This window comes from Coptis chinensis, chromosome 5, assembly GCF_015680905.1.
Source record: "Coptis chinensis isolate HL-2020 chromosome 5, ASM1568090v1, whole genome shotgun sequence".
Lineage (NCBI taxonomy): Eukaryota > Viridiplantae > Streptophyta > Magnoliopsida > Ranunculales > Ranunculaceae > Coptis > Coptis chinensis.
The window spans coordinates 82,069,560-82,081,639 of record NC_141460.1 but is presented as its reverse complement, the minus strand read 5'-3'; positions in this window follow the sequence as shown (position 1 = coordinate 82,081,639).

Below are 12,080 nucleotides of genomic sequence, written 5' to 3'. Positions count from 1 at the left end.
GTCGAGGCGACACGCTAGAGGTGGTCCCTCGGGGCGGGAGGATCGAAGCTTCGCCACGAAGGAGGTTCGATCGATACCCCGTGGAGTTGGAAACGGTGGCTTTCAATCCTCGGCGAGGAGGTCGGAGAAGAGGCATGCGGGCGACCGAGCAAAGACGCCGAACTATGAAAAGTAGCGCACGCTCTTGGAGAGAGCTCTAGTGCCGTGGGCGGTTCTCGATGGTGGCCCAACCGGGGCTATGGTTTCGCCCGGAGTGGAGCCGCGACTGGCGTCATGGACTTGGCCACTTCGGGGCCGGGTCTAGTCGCCCAAACGGCAGGCGTGAATCCATCCACCAAATGGGCGAAAAAGCTCCACGTAAAGCAAGTGGAAAAAAAGCTGTTATGGTGAGTGACGACTTAGAGGCGATTCGTGTTCCCGGATGAGAATGGGGTGCAACGAATCGTGAAGCCGAAGATGGCTTAACCGATCAAGTAAGATATCGGGTTGCCTACTAGAAACGGATAGCTCGGATGGCAATCGCAGGGAGCCGGATGATAAAGGGCTGGCCGATAATCTGAGGCGAATGGAAATTGCCCAATGTTTGGTATGCGTGTCTATCTTTGTTTGATGTAACTGTCTCCGTATAGACGCTATTGTGTTGTGGCTATTAACCATACGTATGTATTTGCAGCTGGTAAGTGGGTTTCAAAAATTGAAGGAGATTGCGCAGTTCGCGGAGGCAGATAGAGAGACGGTGGTGAAGCTGCCTGATGAGCTGAAGAACGTCCAGGAGGCCTCGAAGATGGAACGCGAGGAACTGGAAGGTCTGAAGAAAACTCATCAAGAGCTGAGTCTGGCCAAGATGTTGAAGGACCGCAATTTGAAGAAGAGTGAGGCAAAAACTACTGGGGAGCTGAAGAGAACGTCTGGCGTATCGTGGAGATTGGTAGGTTGAACGATTATGCCTTACACTGCAAGAAGGTTGCTCAGGACGCTACCAAAGCCTATGATGTTCTGGATGCAGATTTCGTGGAACTGGAGGCCGACTACAACGCTTTGAAGACGGATCATGCACGCCGCCGCCTTACCTCGGGGTAGAAACGGGTGCGGGAGGAATTAATAAAGTTATCCTGTTACTTGAGGTTTTGCCCGCGATCGTGATATCGCGGCCCGATGCTACCGTGCGATGCATTGATGAGTTTAGAGCTGGATGGAGTATCCGTGATAGTGACCGGATACGGATCTTTGAGATTGATGAATCGCCCGGCCGGAGAACTAATTATGGAGCCCGAGATGGCGATTTGTAATGTTGCTTTTTATTCTTTGTCGGCTTATAAAAGCCGTGATACAATAAATTTGGTTTCACAGGGTAACTCGGCGATTCGTCTTGTTACTGTATGCTTAAGTCGAAAGAACGACACGGTGCTCCGTTAAATCTTTGGGTACTTCGTGGTAACGGTAAAGGTTATTTAGCGGGTTGGATTTCCTGAGTAATCTCAGCAACCCGGTTAACGTATTATTTTGCTATCTTGCTAATATAGATCGGTGCTTGTACGTATGCCATGATTGTTGCTTATTGCTTTATTACTGCTTGCTCAACTATAATTGTGTGTGGTGATGGTGCATGTGGCGAAGAATGGTAGGTATGTTGTAATGACAACTTCTCGACGTCTGGCTGAGATGTTTGCATGAGCGTCGTAGCGATGGGGATCGGTCGGTCAGCCCGCTCTGTGATGCAAGTCGAAACGCTTCGTGTTCAGTGCCGCTAATAGCAGTGTTCCCTCGCGTGCCTGACACGTGGAGGGATACGAGCGGTTCAAGGAACGTAATGATGGCAGGCAGATGGCGTTTGGCGTCTCAAGGTAATTAAGAGGCGCTTAGGAAAAGACGTTTTCTTTTGAATAAAAGTGGCTTATCTCAGACCAAGACAAGTATTTGCTTGCCTTCTTCCCAAAGCTTCAGTCTGCCTACTTGCTCTGCTCATTTGCTGTGCCTCTCCTCCATTGCCGCTTATCCAGGTACGTTTATTCTCTTCTGTGAGGTTTCTCTTGTTGATAAAAGGTTGGGGTAAAAAACTATAGCTTGTGTGACAGTACGTTTGTGCTCTAGGTTGTTTTCATGGCGAGATGTCGTCCGTATGCGAGGGGAAGGAACAGCATGAGGGAAACTTCTCCGCTGATAATGGAAGAGATGGAGTTTCAACCGCATCGCATGGTGATCGCGGGAAGAGGAAAGCTGATCTTTGTAGACGAAGAAGTCATAAAAGTTCTTCGGAGAATTGGAGTGGTCATGGCCCCATTGTCTTTAGGGTCGCCGCGAACGGGTAGGACACACGGTCATCACGCTGCGAGTGTAGCGACACAGGGGCAAAGGCGCCCGGGTGAGAGCTTCGTCCCCGCGACCGTGGGTGATGTGGGGGCGAGTTCTACTACGATGGGGAGGATCGAAGAAGCGTATGGTGAAACGCCGGATCAGAAGCTTCCACTCGGGCACCCATAGCGACCGGTGTTCGAAGGGGATCGTCTTGGATGGTGACAAAGCGAGGTGAAGGATGAGGACATGGACACTCTACTCGGGGGGCGATGGATATGGCGCTTGTTTGGTAAACTCGGACCCATCGAGTTGTTATGTCGATTACTAGAACTAACCGATTCGTTAACTTGCTTCATGCACGGTTTTTTTGCGAGGATATGACTAGTCGAAAGATGTTGTACAAAAACGCGAGATGAATGGCAACCCTCACGCCGAGCTAGGATGTATCGCGAGAAGCCGCGTGGGGCGGATAAGAGAAAGCTGGATTTGATGACGACCAAGTATCGAACGCCACTCGCGGAGAATGCCGCGTTAGTGGTGACGTACAGAAGTTAGAGAGGGAACTAGCCGTGGTGGATCGCTTATGTGAAAAATGTCGGAAGGTGGCGCCGGTGGCGAAGAAGGCATATCTTGAAGCTGTATACGCCTATGCCGCGCTGGACGAAAAGTATGACACGCTGAGGAAAACGGTTGCTGGCGATGAAGGAGGGAATGAGATGCGTGTGATGCTGAGGTCAGCTCGGCACACTGCTTCGACTAGCGCAGCCCTGGAAGATAAGCATGTCATCACTGAGAATCGATAAGGTGATCTTCATTTGACTCTGCTGGTCTTGAGTTGTAAGTTTAGTTCACATTTTTCTCTCTTATACGAGAGTCAACAATAGAGCTGTGTTTTCAGGCTTGCCTGAGCAGTTCGCCATTTTTATGCAAGGAACTGGTTTCCACGAAAGTGGCAGTTCCATACTTGGCTAATTTTTGTAATGATCATCGATCTGGATTTCCTGGGTAATCCCAGCAGATCGGTGGATGTAGCTATTATGATGCATGGTTATATAATCTGATTGGAGATGTTCCGTATGTATATTGCCGTGGACTGGTGTGTAATTAGCGCTCTGCTTAGGAATCTAGTAATATGCGTCCTGTCTTGTGGACACCCTAGAAGTATAGGTCGTCGGCGTGACGAGGATTGGAGGGTCAATGGATCATCACGGGCTCCAGGGAGCGATCCGCTCATGGGGAGCGCTTCTGGCAGAGTCAATCGTAAACATATAAGTCATCATCATAACAAGACCCTGTAAAAAAGGCTATAGAGCTGTAAGCTCCGGAGAGTCAGATGCTCACGGAGGAGCTGTTCTCGTGTAGTCGATCCTAGAAATATAGGTCCTCGGCGTAACAAGACTTGGAAAGGCTATAGAGCACGTAAGCTCCGAGAGTCAGATGCTCCGCGGAGAAAGCGTTCTCGTGTAGTCGATCCTAGAAATATAGGTCCTCGGCGTAACAAGACTTGGAAAGGCTATAGAGCATGTAAGCTCCAGAGAGTATGCTTTCGCCGAGCGTTCTCGTGTAGTCGATCCTAGAAATATAGGTCCTCGGCGTAACAAGACTTGGAAAGGCTATAGAGCCCGTAAGCTCCGAGAGTTGTATGCTTTCGCGGAGGCGTTCGCAGTGTCGGCGTCAGCTGGTTGAGAATGGTGGACCCAGTAAGCGTGTTGTTTATCTGTGCTGTGTGAACTGGTTGACTTGTCACTACAAGTAAGTAGATTATACCTTACTAGCTAACCCAAGAAACGTAAATTTCATTAATGTGAACATAAAGCTATACAACGTGAATATCGCTACTGGTAAAAAATTTTCAATAGGTAAGTATTCCAAGGGCGAGGCAATATCTTCCCCTCTTGGGTTCTTAGCCAGTATGCTCCATTGTCGACGACGCGTTCCACGATATAGGGGCCTTCCCATGTGGGTGATAACTTGGAATCGTCTTGCGTCTTTTTTGAGCACTAGGTCTCCGGGTTGAAAAGACCTAGGATGAACTTCGCTTGTTGTAGGAGTTCTTGAGTTTCTGTCGATAAGATCGACTCGATGGCGGCTAAGTCCCGCTTTTCTTCCAACGAATTCGACTTCTCGCGTGCTAACACGAGTCGTTATGTCCTCTGACTTCGACCCGGTTACGGATCGAGTCGTAGTAACTGTTAGCTCGGTGGGAATTATGGCTTCGTGCCATAGCATAAGGAGAATGGTGATTCACCCGTCTTTGGATCTAGGCGTAGTGCGGTGAGCCCGAGAATATTCTCTAATTGATTTGGCCATTGGCTCTTATTCTTTTCAATCTTTTTTCTTCAAGTTTTCCAAGATTGCTTTGTTCGCGGCTTTACCGACCATTACTCGGCGTCATCGTGGAGTAGAAAATCGTGAATGATCTTCCACTTGGCTAGAAACTCTTTGACCGTTCTGCCTTTGAACTGGGGCCCATTATCCATGACTAGTGTGTGTGGCAAGCCAAATCTCTGGTGATGATGTGGGTCCAAATGAAGTTTCGGACATGTGACTCTTTGACGTGTGCTAAAGGAATAGCCTCAACCCACTTGGTGAAGTAGTCGGTTGCAGCTAGGACAAAGCGAAAGCCAGTACTCTTCTGTGGGATGAATGGGCCCATAATGTCCATGCCCCACATGTGGAATATGGCGGGCTCGCTATCTTGTCGATCGGCCAGCGGCGGGTTGGATGATATTGTAGCCAAACGTTTGGCATTTGAGACATTTGAGGACATATGCTTTGGCATCGATCTGCATCCGAGGCCAAAAATATCCTTGAGAGATGGCCTTGTGGGCTAACGAGCGACCACCTGCGTGATTTCCACATTCTCCTTCGTGGATTTCTGCAAAAATCAACTGACCCTGTTCTGGGGTAATGCACCGTAAGTGCGGGCCTCCAGCGGATTTTCTGAACAATTTGTTATGAACCAAACAATAACGTCGGGCTTGGTAGGGGATCCGCTTAGCCTTGGTACGCTCCTCAGGGAGCGTGCCGTGCTGGATATAATCAATGATGGGTTGCATCCATGCTTGACTCAACTGAGTGGCGGAGAGAGGAAATAGGTCGCTTATCATCAAGGTGTAGTCGACTTGGTATGCAGGTCGATCGACGACTTCTATGAGAATTTGTCGGGGAACGCAGCTCGGGGTCTGGGTAGCCAAGTAAGCTAAACTGTCTGCGTGGCGGTTCTCCTCACGCAAGAAATGATGTATGTGTACCTGCTTAAAAGAAGGCAATAAGCGATGAACGACGACGAAGATACTTGGAAAGGTTACCTTCATGGGTAGTGTACTCTTTTTGCAACTGGCGAATCGACCGATTCGCGAGTCACTAAAGACTTGGATCTCTTCGACGCCGAAAGCTGCACCATCATACGAAGTCCCCGATCGGCGCCTCATTACTCCGCCTCATTGTTCGAAGTGACAAAGTCGATCGCGAACGGACTTTTCCATCACCGTTCCATCGGGTGAAACTAAGACAACTCCCGATGCCACCGCCCGGATTGCTAGAACCATCTACAAAGAGAGACCGGTGGATTTGATGTGCTCCTTCAAATCTGGGAGGTCGGTCTTTGTTCCCAATTAGGGTCATCAACGGGGAAATCCGTTAAAAATTGGCAACGACTGTCCCCCACGGGAAATTCGGGTACGAATTCCGTGTGGTGTTCGCCGAAGTTCTTCAAAACCGCCATTCGCCATTAGTTTTGTTTTTTTTTGGGAGAATTTTCTTCAATGGGAGGTCGGTAAGAACTTTGATTTGATCGCTACCGAAGTAAGGCCTGAATTTCCGTGCCGAATATAACAAAGCAAGTACTGCTCTTTCCAGGAAGGAGTAATTCTTTTCCGCTGTCGTGAGCGTCTTGCTTGTGAAGTAGATCGGTTTTTCTGAATTGTTTTCCTCTTTGAAGAGAACTGAGCTGATGGCGAAATCGGATACTGCCAGATAGAGCCCCAGAGTCTCTCCATCTACAGGTTTAGCTAAGACGGGGGGCGTGGTGAGGTACTCTTTGAGAGTGGCGAATGCTTGATGACACTGATCGCTCCATGAGAACTGCTCGCCTTTTTTAAGGAGTTGCAAGAACGGTCTACACTTATCGGATGCCCTTGATATGAATCGGTTGAGTCAGCGACCATGCCTGACAATTTCTGTATTTGTTTCTTCGTCGCGCGGATCGGGCATGTCTAAAACGCTTCGGATCTGGTGCGGATTAAACCGATCCCTCATTTGAGACACTTGATACCCTAAAACTTGCCGGAGGGCGCCCAAAAGGCATTTCTCTGGATTGAGTTTCATGCCCGTCGACGTGAATCGAGAACGCTTTGCTTCAAGGTGGGCGAGGTGATCACCGGCTTTCTTACTCTTGACGACCATATCATCGATGTAGACCTCCATGGTGTCGCCTAACATGTCTTGGAACATGTCGGTGACCCGGCGTTGATATGTTGCTCCGGCGTTTTCAAGCCGAATGGGAGAACGTTATAGCAATAGATCCCTTTGCTTCGTTATGAAAGAGGTCTTCTCTTGATCCTCCTCTCGAGAGGGATTTGGTTGTACCCAATCGTACGCCATGAAGCGAAGGAGAGAAGCTCATGACCACAGTGTCCGGGTCGACAAGTCGGTCAATCGGTAGGGGGAAAACGTCTTTTGAGTGGGCCCGATTTACATTCGTAAAATCGACGCATAGGCGAACTGTTCCGTTCTTTTTGGGTACGGCCACGATGTTAGCGATCCACTCCGGATAATCTACTTTTCGGATAAAACCGACTTGCTTGAGTTTGTCGACCTCGTCATTGATGGCTTTCTGAAAACGCAGGGATAGTCGGCGGGTCGTTGGACCGGGTCTAGCATGGGGATTAACATTTAATTTATGGCATGCGACTGCGGGATCTATCCTAGGCACATCGATATACGACCAAGCAAAAACATCTTTATTCATAGATAAGAAATTTACAAGGTGAGATCTGAGTGTGGGGTCTAGGTTAGCCCCTACATATCGCTGAACTTGGGTCCTCTTCGGTGCCAAGATTCACTTTTTCTTTTTCGCATTTGGGGTTTTACAAGCCCGATGGCGAAAACCGCTGGCGACTTCGCTATCGGAGAAGGTCTCAACACCGGGACGGGGCGACCGACGGCCGAGGGGTGGAGCGACTTGTTCGGCAAATACCGCCGGGTATCCACGACACGGAGAGTGGGACTGGCCGCAAAGCACATTGATGGGTTGTTTCTTTGCTGTTGACCGTGGCGGCGACCCGACATGAGCTGGACGATCTCAAACTTTAACCCGACGACGGCTTACCGGCCATTGGATCAATGCTAGAGGTCTTTTCTTTGGCGATTGAGGACTCGGGAGCGAAAAGCGGTATCGGCATCGAGAGAACTTCGCTTGTAAGAGCCCCCAGCGTTCTGCTTGGCAGTTCGGGGTTGGACTTCTGCGACTAAGTCACGTGCCATTGTGTAGCTGGAGGGTTCCTGTGTGGTGGGAAGCAATTCACGAGCGGTCTCATCTGTTGATTTGACCTGGTTACAATGGTACGCTTCAAGTTGATTGCTTCTAAGTTCCATCATGCCTCGAGGTCCTGGGAAACGGAGAACTTGATGTAAAGTGGACGGTACATTGCATCCGATGAATCCAAATACGTCCGAGGATGGCATTGTATGGCGACTTGCTGTCTAGAACGGTGTATTGCAGGTGATCTTGTCCTCTCTAGAGCCCACCGACACTGGAAGTATAATATCACCAATGGGATCGGCCCTGGATCCATTGAAACCATAAAGGGGGGCGATCGGGTCGACGAGGACGGACTTGGGAAGGCTCATCTCTTGCATGGTGTGGTAGAACAAGATATCACAGGAACTGCCGGGGTCGATCAGAACGCGCTTGACTGTCCAGTCGCTAATTTTGACATGGACAACCAATGCATCATTATGAGGAAGGCAGACTTTGCTTAAATCGGCCTCCGTAAAAGTGATATCGCTGGCTGAACTGAACCACGCGGGCGCGGAGTGAGCTGCCCGAGGTGAAATGATAGACTTCCTGAAGAGCGCCGACACGACGTCTTTTCTCTCTGGATGAGGTGACGGAATCATCCGAAAAGTAATCACGTGAATGGTTCGATCATTGTCACGATCGGATGAGAAAGTGCTGCGGCGCCGTGGGCGCTAAAACGATCTCGTGGACGTCCTCTGCTGCGTGGACGACCTTGAAACTCTTGGGAGTGGCGGCGAGATGGAGATCGACTACGGACTCGACGAGCCATCAGTTTGTGTCGCAGATCGCCCGTCGAATGCGAAAGTGTATCGCTTTTGATGTGGCCGGCTTCCACTAGATCCTGGAGATAGTGTTTAAGCCCCCAGCACTCATCAGTTTCATGGCATTTGGCGTTGTGAAATGCGCAAAATGGCTTGTTAGGGCGATCTACTGGCTGCCTCACTTCGGGCCGGAAGAATGGGGCTCGCTTAATTTTACCCAGAATGTAGCTGGGGGAGCGCGTCAGGATGGCGAACTCTCTACTGTTTTCTGAGCGGGTGCTGGCCTTTGGTGCAAGCGACCTAGCGCGCTTCTTTGCCCGTGGTGTACGATCTGAAACTGCTGCGACCTCGTGGTTCTCTGCTAGACCGTGGAGTTTTAAAGTTTCCTGCAACTTGATGTACTTGTCCACGCGAGCGTAGAGCTCGGACAATGTCTCTGGGCGTTCCTTCATCAACGACCTAGCTAGGTCGGTGTTTCGCACTCGGCAAGCATTGGAAAAGGCCAGTGTGGCGAAAGATTCTTTCAAGCCACTTTCCATGCACAACAGTTCGGCCTTGAACCGTCCTAGGAATTCACGAATAGTTTCGTCCTCCTTGAATGATAAGCTGAAACAAAGAATCAAGATCCGCCTTCTTCCTTTTTTTTGTGAACGTCTCGGGCCGGGCGAACAAATCGAAGAAGTCGCTCGAAGGTTTTTATAGAATCGATTCGATTGAAAAGAACCAATCGAGGCGCCATCCTTGAGGCTGAAATAATCTGCGATGGAGATGATCAAACTCGGTGAGTACGTAAAGTGCCAAACTCAATATAGCGAGCCACATGTCGACCGGGCACGCGTCTTTGCCGTCGTACATGGGAAAGCGTGGTTGGATAAAGTCTTGTGGAGAGGCTTTATTGAGGACCTCTGCGGTGAACGGAGATGCGCGATACATCTTAAGCATCTTGTGCACAAACTGTGTCGAATCCTTTTGCTTTGCGCCGTTACGCCGATCCTTTGGGATAACTCATTAATCTGCTGATTAACGTCATTGATGCTGTTCTCTGCTCCGTTGTCGACTTGTTGTTGCTAGTAACTATCCACCTGAGCACGTAAAGTAGCATTTTCTTCCCTGAGCAAGGAAATGCTCTCATTCGTTATTCCCAACTGGTGGGCAAGGTGCTGGACTTGATCTTCTATGTTAACCATGCTTCGTGGGCTTGAGAGTTAGAGATGGATGAACTGATCTAAAGTGGCTCTCAAGTAATCGAAACCACAGACGGCGCCAATATAAAGGGGTGTTTTGGATTTCTTGTTGGGACCGAGTTCGCTTCGGCGAACCGCCACGATCCTCTTTCTTAGTTTTTCCTTTTTTTCCTTTTATGGGAGAGAGGAATCGAGCCCGACGTAGTTCAATCGGTGGTATTTATAGGCTTAGAGAAGGATCAATCTAGAAGACACGCGTGTTTTATGATACACGGTAAGGTCGAGATCGTGAATGAGTGTCGAAATTTGGTTATATTATAAGTCATGCACTCATTGGGTGTCCGATGAAGTTATCCCTATTTTCCGGGGATGGGTAATGATTACCCCCGATGGTTATCATTACACGGTATGCTCGCCATGTGCTCGACGAAATAACTTCGTCCTCCTTTCTCGTAGGTCGCTCTTGGAGGTCGGAGTGATTACCCCTAATGGTTATGATTACACGAGGCGTTCTGGCCATGTGCTCGTACTGACATAACTTCGTCCTCCTTTCTCGTAGGTCGCTCTTGGAGGTCATTGCATCGGGGGGTGTTCTCGAGGGAGTCGCTCCACGCCTTCGGTCTCGAGGGTCGGCGTCCTGAGTTCGCTTACGTTGCACGTGTGCATAATAATAAGATATCAATAAGATATCGCTCCCCTACAGTGGAGGACAAGAGTGAAATGATATATTTAAGAACTTAATTAATGCAGGTTAGGGTGAACTATAACCCTGAAAAAAAAAAAAAAAAAAAAAAAAACTTTAGTTGCACGTCCTTGAGACACCAGCATACTAAGAATGATGCCTATATGGCCATATGGGGTGCGACCGTGCGAGTCAGCACTTGTCCAAATAATGAAAGAAGAAGGGATATGAATATTTCATATTGAGACAATTGGAGGGTACTATTGAGCTAGCTGTAAGGGCAATAGGGCATAGGTAAAATGATTTTTTTTTTCGATATTAAGGCATAGGTAAAATGATGCTTGTGAGGGCATCAAGAGATATGGATATAGATCAAAATTAAGGCACGAGGAATGATTTGGTATGAGGGCTAGTCATTGAGAGCTTGCGCCGTTGCACTGTTTAAAAGGATTAATCAAGGAATAAGGTGATATGTGTGGGACTGTGGGGGCATTCGGGCAATAGTGATTACATCATTTTACATGCAATAAGGACACTATGTAAAGGCCTTTCCAAAGGCTTAGGGCACATGAAATCATTCTTGTTGCTTGGGCCCTTATGGACCGAAGCACACACGTATGTTGGTTAGCTCAGACATTCATGTCATACTGGGGGAAGGGTGATGATGTACTGAAGTTATTAGGGCAGTATGTACCATATATTTCATTATCATACTTTTAGCAAGCTCCACCATTTTTAGGTATCATAACTAGCACCAGTAAAACCAATGTCCACTATTCGTTATTTCGATGAATTCACCAACGCATATCTCTTTTTCGTTGACCAATTATATTTTGTAGACGATGCTAGCTTCAGTAGCTTGTAACCAATTTATATAATTTTTCACTATTAAAGAAAGTTTTTAAAAAAATAATGTAGTTTGAAACTCAAATGAAAAATTCGAGTATATCAATTACCTTTCAGTTTACTTCATATATATTCGGCTTGCTATCGTTAATACCATGCGTGCTGATGCACACGCGAACGGGGTGTGTAATTATGTATGGCGGCTAAAGCCAATAAAATCAATTGCATATGTCGAGTATCATTACCAAAGAAAGTGCATGTCTCGAGCATTGGGTTTACCATGGGTCAACATGTCTACAACTATCAGGTTCATTGGGTCCATATGTTTTGCATGGAGTTCAGCTACAAAGGTGCACGATGTGGACTGTAGGTCCACTCAATTGTGTTTGTTGGAGCACGTAGAACTCATGAATGGAACAAATGATCGATGAAGCTTGGGGAATGTTTGAGTAGCAATGTTTTAAACACAAGCTTTAAGATTGAATTTAGTTTTGGAAAGGAAGTTTGATGAAGGGTAAGATTATTGCATCTTTTGTTGTGAAAAGAGATTTTGTTAGATAAATATTAGGAATGTAAATAAATGACGGTATCGTCCACTTCACTATATATATATATATATATATATATATATATATATATATATATATATATATATATATATATATAGCTCTATCTAATGCATGACTTTTGAGATATGTGCTATGTAAATCTCGAGGCGCCGACGACCTTTAGTTAGTTGAAGTAATTAGTGGGTTGATGCTTTTTATTAAGATTTGTATTCGTTGGGG